Source organism: Myotis lucifugus, unplaced genomic scaffold, assembly GCF_000147115.1.
Source record: "Myotis lucifugus unplaced genomic scaffold, Myoluc2.0 scaffold_71, whole genome shotgun sequence".
NCBI lineage: Eukaryota > Metazoa > Chordata > Mammalia > Chiroptera > Vespertilionidae > Myotis > Myotis lucifugus.
This window is the reverse complement of record NW_005871119.1, coordinates 4,546,449-4,555,848: the sequence shown is the minus strand read 5'-3', so window position 1 is coordinate 4,555,848 and position 9,400 is coordinate 4,546,449.

The following is a 9,400-nucleotide window of genomic DNA, read 5'->3' as shown; positions in this document are numbered from 1 at the left end:
CAGCCAAAGATTTCAGGTTAAGGGTATAGAAACGAGAAGCAGATAGCATGCTACATCAAGAGGGTATAAGCAGCTGCCACCAATTTCTTTAAACCTTCCAAGAAACATGAACTGAACTTTCCCATGACACTGAAAATATGCTCAAGTTGCTTTGGCTACATATCAGACCAATGAGCGTGTGAACAAGAGTGTCAGGATTAAGATAGTGAAGCTAAAATTGTATAGTATGTGCTGAATTTTGAAGGTTATGTAAAAGTTTTAATCACTCATTAGGGCTTGAATTAATTTAAAATACCATCATTTATTTCACATAATCATGCAAATTATTACAACGCTTCAAAGCACTAGTTTAGCTATAATTTTTCATTGACTGAATTTCTTCCACACTAGAATTTTGAGTATTGATCATTGGAAACACATTTTAGACTATTTAAAAATTTTTTATAATATATGACACCTATTAAAATATTATGAAGCTTATCTATAATAGTTAACCTTATTTATTAGTGCTATAGAAATCAGTGCCTAGAGTTGATTAATTGAACTCTATAATTCAAAAATTGTGCCACCTACTCAGGAAATGACAAGACGTGTTGACTTTTCCAGAATTATCAAAATTATATTTTGTATCTGTTCTTATTAATCAAAGAATCTTTAAAACTTAGATAAGTTTTTTTTATTCAAAAGATAAAAAACAGAAAAAAATAAGACAAAACAGTTTATTATTAAATTATGGGCATATTGACTAAAAATGTTGATATAAATCACTAATAGTATGCTATTTATTCTTTTAAAATAGTATCAGAATTAACCTTTTAAAAATAGAGTTTTTATAAGTGTTAAAAATGTAATAAACAAAATATACTGAAATCAACTTGATTATGAATATATAGAGAATGTTGACATTATTTTTACCTAATCTGTGAATTATTTGAGTACATTAATTTTTTTATCATCACCTATGCAAATTCCACTGAACTTAACATGGTTAAGTTCTCAAAAAACTAAATTAAGAAACCAACACTAACCCTGACCAGTTTGGCTCAGTGGATAGAGCGTCAGCCTTTGGACTGAAGGGTCCTAGGTTTGATTCCAGTCAAGGGCGTGTATCTTGGTTGTGGGCACATCCCCAGGAGGGGGTGTGCAGGAGGCAGCTGATCTATGTTTCTCTCTCATCAATGTTTCTAACTCTCTATCTCTCTCCCTTTCTCTCTGTAAAAAATCAATAAAATATATTAGGAAAAAAAAACCAACAGTAATCAATTAAAAAAAGTTCAGGTTTCAGCCCTGACCGGTTTGGCTCAGTGGATAGAGCACCGACCTACAGACTGAAGGGTCCCTGGTTCGATTCCAGTCAAGGGCATGTACCTTGGTTGTGGGCACATCCCTAGTGGGGGGTGTGCAGGAGGCAGCTGATCAATGTTTCTATCTCTCTATCCCTCTCCCTTCCTCTCTGTAAAAAAAATCAATAAAATATATTTTAAAAAATAAAAATGCTAGCTTTTCTTTCCTATGTCAATTGAGGATTATTAAAGGTATGCAACAAAAGATTTTTTAAATGAAAGGAAAAGTTAAAATATTTTATTACTGAGCACAATAGATATTTCCCGTTGACTAATGTACATAATAATAATGATGAATTACATAATCTTCAGAGGTTCTCTGCTCTTGATGGAAATCTTCTGATTTTTAACTGTTTATTGAAACATTTATTCAGGCATTAAATATTCAATGTAATTTATCTTAGAGACCTTAGATTTTTCTAAATAAGGGAAGCCAATACATTTATAAGCACTTTAACTGACACACAAAATTTCTGTTTCCAATAGTTTTTTAAAGTAAAGTGCATCCTTTAAAATGTTTCACTGTGATTTCTTGTTATTTTAATTGCTTTTCATCACATTTGTGCATCAAAAACATTTCTGGAGAAAATGTGCATAATGGAGCTAAAGGCAATAATCTATTTATAGAAAGTTTTAAAATGTTCTGAGAAAGAAAAATATTTTAATTATAAAGTAGCTAACATGCTACTTGGGAAGCCATCTATAATGCATAAAATGGAAGTATATGTTTATTGGGGGAGAAATTATCAGTCTAGCAGTTGACATTCTTTCAACTTAGGCTAATCAGTCAAACTTAAAATGATGTTTATACGGGTTAGGAAAATATATTTATTTATATTTTAGATACTTTAGGGGTAGCCTAATGTCCTTATAACAAAAAAATATTTATCAAACATCTGTAGTAGATTGTTGGCACAGGTGACTGAAATAATTCTTCCAATTTCTGCATTACACCTGTCTTCAATGTGGCTTTGCTATCCTCCAATTAAGAGGCAAAATGTATTTCCCATTCTCTGGAATTTGGGTGGGCATTGTGTCTTGCTTTAACCAATAGAATGTGGTAGAAGATCCTCTGTGGGAGTTCTGAGCCTCAGTGTCAATAAGCAATGAGGACTCTGCTCTCACACTTTTGGAATGCTAGTGTCAACATGTAAAGAAGCCCAGTCTAATCTTCTTAGAAATGAGAGACAACATGGAGTGGTGCCATTGAAGTAGCTCGATTCTGTTGGACTAAAGCAAAATCTCTTTCCTGTGAGACACACTGTACTGATAACACTTGGAAGTGACTTCATCCTTTTAACCAGGCTACTCAGGACTTAAGTCATAGTCTTGTGACCTCAAAGAGAACAAACCCATTTATAGTTAGTCTTTGCACTTGAGAAAGTCCAGGAACCACACCTTAAATCACAGGGGCACACAATGTACCCCCCCAAAACATTGAAAATGTAAAAATGTAATATCCTGGTTAGTATATTGCCTTAATGTTTACATTATAATCATCCCTAACCAAATGTTTTTTGTATGTACAATTTTCTTTTTTTATTTTATTGTGGTAAGAACCTTTGACATGAGATCTATCTTCTTAATAGATTTTTAAGAGTAGCATACAATATTGTTAAGTATAGGCGCAATGCAGTACAGTAGATCTCTAGATTAAAACTAAAAATATATTCATTTTATGCATATACTAGAGGCCCAGTGCATGAAATTCGTGTACTCAGAGGGTTCCCTCAGCCCAGCCTGCACCCCCTCTCAGTTCAGGAGCCCTTAGGGGATGTCCAACTGATGGCTTAGGCCAGCTCAGGGCTTCTGGCTGAGCGGCTCTCCCCCATGGGAGTGCACTGACCACCAGGGGACAGCTCCTGCATTGAGCATCTGCCCCCTGGTAGTCAGTGTGCATCATAGTGACCAGTGGTTCTGCCATTCGGTTGATTTGCATATTAACCTTATATTGTATAGGATTATATAGTATTAGAAATACATTCAATTTCCAGTTAATTAGGGATCTATACTAATAATAGACAAATATGTAAATTGACCATCCCTCCGTGACCCCCACAGCCAATCAGGAGTGTGTATGCAAATTAACCCGACAAAGATGGCAGGGCTGTGGGCAGTGCGCATGCGCGTGGGCACCACACGGCCAGGGGCAGGGCGGGAGAGCGGGCGGCTTGGGGGCTTGGCAGAGCAGGAGAGCGGGCAGAGAGCAGGCGGCTTGGAGGGCGGAAGCCCAGAATGCAGGGAGCACCAAGAATTCTGGGAATCATAGTTCTGGTGCCCTGGACAGGAAATGGAAGCCCAGAGTGTGGGGAGCACCAGGAAGGAATGCTGGGAATTGTAGTTCTGGTGGTTGCGGTATCTCCTAGACCTAGACACTAGAGCAAAGTGAGCCTGGAGCAAGTTACTATTGCAGTGGGGGATGGAGGGAAAGCCAAGGTGAGAGACATAAGTAAAGTCAGAGTGTCGAGGAAAAATTAAAAGGAAGATATCCTGCAACTTCTAGGAAATCTCCACCAATGGAGCAAAGAAAAAAAAAAGACCTCTATTATTCTGTGAGCACCAAACCAAACTAGGTTGGAGTCTCAGACAATTCGCTCATATGATTGCAAAGACAGACAGAAACTCCTGGATTGGAGAGGGCTTCCCTGAGGGCTCCCAGATTGGAGAGGGTGCAGGTCGGGCTAAGGGACTCACCCCCTGTGCACGAATTTTGTGCACTGGTCCCCTAGTTTTTAATATTCTAGATCAGTGGTTCTCAACCTTCCTAATGCCATGACCCTTTAATACAGTTCCTCATGTTGTGGTGACCCCTAATTTCATTGTTACAAATTGAACATAATTAAAGCATAGTGATTAATCACAAAAACAATATGTAATTATATATGTATTTTCTAATGGTCTTAGGCGACCCCTGTGAAAGGGTTGTTCGACCCCCAAAGGGGTCGCAACCCACAGGTTGAGAACCGCTGTTCTAGATGATGTTTACATTATAGACTCCCCGGTTACATAAAAGTGCTACAAATGTATTTGGGAGATATATACATAGACAAATAGACATAGATATTTTTTCTAAAAATTAGTGAGTTTTAGGAATGTATGTGAAATATATGAAATCTAAAAACATTGGATTTAATATCTATTATTTATTATTATTATTAAATATATAAGCATTCTTGGTACCAGCATAGAAAAAGAGTGGGCGTGATGGGTGAAAAGAACTTGAACTTCCTCAAAGGGGACTTGGCACCTCCTGTGTTCCAGCTGCTCCCGGGCAATAAAGAGCAGTGAACTGTCACATTTCATTTCCAGTCAGTCAAAATGCCAGTCAGCTGCAGGGCTGCCCAGCACCGTTTCCTCAGCAGAGTCTTAGTGACTGCTCAGAGAAGCATGATTCTGAAGGGAGAGAGAAAACATTTTAACTCAAACCCACCCTCTTGAGATTTATCGTGTGCCTGAAGCATCAAATCCCTTTTCATGTTATTTTGCAAAGACCAAATCAAAAATGGGGAAGGTGAAAGTGTGTATTCTTAGAATCATATGAATTTGAAAGATACAAAGAAAATAGTTGTCCTTACGCAAGAGAAACAAGACAGTGAAGAATGAGAAACGCCATCCCTCAACTCACGGGGAAGGAACAAGAATGCGGCATGTCAAGAGTCCTCTGAGGAGAGCAGGCTGAGAATCGCTGTTCCGGGATGCAGCAGAAGTAAAACACGCAGCAGACTTGTCATGAAAGAGCACTGCGTTGTTTTTAGTTCAGCAGTTGAAAGAATGTCTTACAGAAACGTGCGCATTTTTGTCTATCACAAACCAGAACCATTTTTAACAGAAAATTCACTACGTTGAAAATCTGCATAGATTGTCAGGGAGGAGAGAGTTTCTATGTTGCAACTACAAGGTAGAAGTGGTTCAAAAGATAAAAACTTTTCTAGATATGGTCACTGGGGACTGATGTTACCACCAAAACATCCATTGGTTAAACCTTAGTTAGTCATAAATATGACAGAGTAATTCTATTTTCTCAAGAATTCATCCCCCGGGCATTTCATTTACTTCTTTATCTCTCCTAATAAACTCCTTTAGAGCAGAGAGCACAATTCAGGCATCTTTATATTCTGAGTGCCCAGAACAGGTTAGGGTATAAATAGCAGGTAAACAGTAAAATTTAAATAAAATAATACATTAACTTTCCAAGGCATGTTGACTGATGACTGTTGGAAAGGAGGTGTAACTCAGTAACCTATTTGGCTGCTTTCAGTGGAACTTGGAAAAGATTTTGTAATTAAGGACACTGAAACTAATCTTTACTCAAGTACCCTTTCACAATTTCTTAGCATGAATAATAATATAGTTTAGATCAGCGATTTTCAACCTCTTCAACTCACGGCATACATACACTAATTACTAAAATTCAGCAGCACAGCAAAAAATATATTTTTTTGCCAATCTGACAATAGAAAATAGGTATAATTTTGGTTCCTGCACATTGACTCCTCCATATTGGATGGCTATTGGTGTGTTGTCTGTTGTCATTTTTTATTTGACAGTATAAGGCAGGGGTGGGGAACATCTGACATGCAGGCTATAAAAGGCCCATGAAATCATTTGGTCTGGCCCTACCAAAGCATTAAGGGTTATTTAATTAAATCTTTGACCAAATATAGCAGGCTAATTTTTAAGTTGACAATTTTGTATGGCCCGAGAATTATGTTATAAATATCCAAATGGCCCTTGGCAGAAAAAAGGTTCCCCACCTCCGACGTCAGGGAAAAGAGGTTAGTGGCCCTGACTAAATAGTCAGGCATTGCATGCTTTAAATATTCTTGAGGCACACCAGTTGAAAATCGCTGATTTAGATCAACTGATCCAGACAGAACATTGCTCTTGAGACCACAGGAAGAGCCAAAGAAGTTTTGAGTGAGGTTATAGCCCCTGATGAAGAAGGGAGTTCAAAGTCTAAATTGGCAGACTTGGTAACACATAGGAAAGGAAGGGCCCTCTAACTCTTCTCATCAGGGTCTCTTTGATGCCTGACATAGTGCTTGGCAAAGAGTGGGCACTCACTGTATATGTGAGGGATACCACATGGGAAACTTTCTTTGCTAGAGAAACATAAACATAGGCCCAAGGATGAACTGGAAAGTTTTAAAGACAGGACACTGGTCTAAACTTGTAGAAATGATGACTCACTGCGTAGACCTAAGCTTCCCGAGAGCAAGGCATTTATCTTACACACTCTTGTATCTCTAGCATATAGCACAGTGTTTGGCACATGGGAGCGATCCAAATATTTAGGGAATTAATACAGGGGATTCCAGATAGAATGCAGACATAGAGGGGTAGTCTCTCCTATTGTGATGCCCAGGATGTTTTTGCTACCATTAAAGTGTGTGAGCAAGGAAGATAATATGTATTTTATAGTTCACTATTTCAAAGAATCTTTTTGATTTTTTTTCTGTCTTTTATTCCTTGAAACTACTACTATGCATGACTTACTTACAACTGGCAATTTTGAGCATAAAAGCATCCAACAAAAAAATCCAATTTCAAAGATGTTTTGACTTTAAAATTATTTCCTTAGTATTTATTCCAAGTGTATGCGTTGTTGTAATAGTTGTAAAATAGAATGAAGTGGAATGAAAAGAAACCTGTTGTGTTTTTCCCTCCACTAGTTCTTACTCTTCACTTTCTGAGGCTTTATGTTTAAAAGTATACCATCTCCCAGGTAAAGTGCATTTGCCGCTATTTGAAAGCTATGCTTTAGAGAGGGCAAGATGATCTGATCAAAGTGACTTGGAACAAGGTTGAAGGGAGATTGAAGTGATCCTCGGTGTCTGTCTCTTAACTGTGGGTCAATGTCCATATTAAAGAATAAATGTAATAAGTACTTCACCGGGTGCTTGTGAGAAACAAAAGACAAACCAGAGCCAGGGTTCTGGTCACAAGTTCGCTGTCCAAGTTCTTTAAAAAATAGATGGTATTGGTTTGCTATACAACATGGTGAGTCCTAGAAATTGATTCTTCTCACTGTTTCCAGGTAATGACCCAAGACAGAACTGAGGTCGCTCTTGTATGATTGCTCACAGCTGTGGTCTACACAGCTTGGATAATACCATCTCGACAGGTTTTTAAATCCAGAGGAATGAATAAGTACCTTTTGCAGCCAAATGACAAATCTGTCAGAGTGAGTATTTTTCTCACTGCATTACCCTGGACAACATCTGACGGGTAGAAATGTTTTGGCTTCCCCTGGGGAGCAGTGGAGCCAGAAAAAGTCTCACCTGGTGTTGGATGCTTATTTCTGAAGAGAGTAAAAAAGAATGTGAACGCCTGGATGTATTGAGTTGGCAATTTTCCTTACAGGCTAAATTTATTAATAAAGTTGGAGTCAGCAGCACTAAAGCAATCTTGTGTGAAGTCTATTTATAAAATCCCAAAGATGGCACTTGGAAAGAAACAAATATTTCAAAAAATGAAAGTATTGCTGGCATATAGATATATGTATAGGGATATGGATAGGGATAGAGATAGGGATAGGAATAGAGATAGGGATAGGGATAGGGATAAGGATAGGGATAGGGATAGGGATAGGGATAGGGATAGGGATAGGGATAGGGATAGGGATAGGGATAAGGATAGGGATAGGGATAGGGATAGAGATAGGGATAGGGATAGGGATAGGGATAGGGATAGGGATAGGGATAGGGATAGAAATAGGGATAGGGATAGGGATAGGGATAGGGATAGGGATAGGGATAAGGATAGGGATAGGGATAGGGATAAGGGATAGGGATAGGGATAGGGATAGAGATAGGGATAGGGATAGGGATAGGGATAGGGATAGGGCTAGGGCTAGGGATAAGGGATAGGGATAGGGATAGAGATAGGGATAGGGATAGGGATAGGGATAGGGATAGGGATAGGGATAGAAATAGGGATAGGGATAGGGATAGGGATAGGGATAGGGATAGGGATAGGGATAGGGATAAGGATAGGGATAGGGATAGGGATAGGGATAGGGATAGGGATAGGGATAGGGATAGAGATAGGGATAGGGATAAGGATAGGGATAGGGATAGGGATAGGGATAGGGATAGGGATAGGGATAGGGATAGGGATAGATAGATCAAGTCCCTAACCTTGTCTCTCTCCTAGACTGTCACTTTTATTCTTTATATTTATCAATATGTGTTCTAGCTTATTTTTTAACTTTTAAAATTTATTTATCAAAGAAATTCATACACAATTTCTTTAATGAATTACTGCTAAAACAAACAAAGAAAAAAACCCACTCCCTCTCCTATCCTATCACTCTCCCTTCCCAAGCTCAATTCTATTTCCATGAAGCTTCTATTTTAAATTCTTTTAGCTCTTTCTTCCGACACTCCTGCCAATGGTGCCAATGCCGAGCAAAGGCGGTAACATTTAGTCTCCACTTTGGACAATAGCTAGTCCAACTAGACACTCAGGCTGCTGTAAATACAGCGGGGTTCTGTATGTTCCCATGGAGACTTCAAGTGGGAAAAACACCTTTCCCTTCTCCTGCACTCCCGTGCTCTGTAGTCTGGGTTACAGGTAAGAGCCAACTTGATCAAGATTTATTCTCTGCTGTCTTAGCTGGAAGGGACGGGCTTGGCCTCCTGCAGAGCACCCTGAGAAGCGGCTGCAGCCCGGTGTGAAGTCAGTCCACCCGGGGCTAGAGCTGAGATGCTGGATCAGGACTAGGGCTAAAGGGCTCAAGTGCCTATCAGGACTGGAAGCCACCAGACCAAACACATACTGCTTGGAGCTCAGCCTTCTCATCATTCCAGCGTTGGAGCTTGTTCACTCCCACAAGAAGTGTAAAGAGGCAGAACAGGGAGAAAATCCAAGATTCTGCTGTCATCCTGCTGTTGGATCCTGAGCCGTGATCACACCAGGGGAGGAGTGATACTCCTCCAACCGTGCAGCATGCAAGTCCTGCCTCTGTCTCCCAGAGTCTGACGTCGGGCACTGTTAGATCTCTGTGCTGCTCTAGGGTGTAATGGACAAGGAATACCCCACCTCCTACCCCGCCC